The sequence below is a fragment of the Lupinus angustifolius genome, chromosome LG01 (genome assembly GCF_001865875.1).
Source record: "Lupinus angustifolius cultivar Tanjil chromosome LG01, LupAngTanjil_v1.0, whole genome shotgun sequence".
Taxonomy (NCBI): domain Eukaryota; kingdom Viridiplantae; phylum Streptophyta; class Magnoliopsida; order Fabales; family Fabaceae; genus Lupinus; species Lupinus angustifolius.
Genome location: NC_032009.1, coordinates 11312399 through 11313459, shown reverse-complemented (window position 1 = coordinate 11313459; position 1061 = coordinate 11312399).

The window sequence follows — 1061 nt, the reverse complement described above, 5'->3', positions numbered from 1 at the left end:
TTATTCTTTCTGTGTTAATCGATTAAACTGGGGGGTTTTCAACATTATATGTTGTTTGTGAAAAGCAGATACTTTGACCGCTACACCTATTCAACCCCCGTTCTAGGTGTATTTTAGCCACTAATACCTAACATAGTCATCTTCAAGCTTTCAGTGAATCCTTATCTTCATCAAAACATAGGCAATTTAATACTGCAACACGTTGACACTTTACACTTTGAATCAAGGTCTATACCTTCTTCCTCATTGTATCCTTGGGCTACTAGTCTAGCTTTATTTATAACAATAATACAATTTTCATCATATTTATTTCAAAATATCCAACGAATTCCTATGACATGCCTATTTTTAGGTCTAGGAAAAAGTTCCCAAACTTCATTTCTCTCAAACTAGTTTAATTCTGAAAGTGCGCATGTCAAGAGGAGCACTTTGGAAAGCTTTCTCACTGTATTTTGGTTTTGATGAGGACAACTTGTGTTTTATAAGAGCTTGAAGATCATCAACAAATCAACGTGCTTAAGTCTCAAGATTGGTATTAGACTTAGACTAGTAATTAGTTTAGGTTGAGTCTAAGGCTTAAGTAAACTCAATACATGTCTCATATGCATAAAACTTTAAATCATTTTAGTTTTGAGATATGTCATTTATAATATGTTCATGCATCACATATATACATGTTATATGTGCATCCTAGGCATAAACTTAGTGTTGAACATGTATAAGTTAAGTGCATAACGTATTTGAGTTTTGCAATTTGAAATTACACTTGGAAATATGTCGTTAATCGATTAAGAAGTGTGTTAATCGATTAACATAAGTTTTTGAAAAGCTGTTGTAACAGAAAACTTGGAAAACAGAATCAGTTACAATTTTGTAACACGTTAATCGATTAACCAAGGACTTAATTGATTAACTGGGCTGCAGAATTGATTCTTTATAAACTGCATTTTCAGAACTGAAGCCATAACTTGCATGTTATATTTTAAGAGAGTTAGAGCATATTTCGTGTTAATTGTTGAATCTATATGACATTGCATTTGTGAGATTAGAAAAGAGAGAAT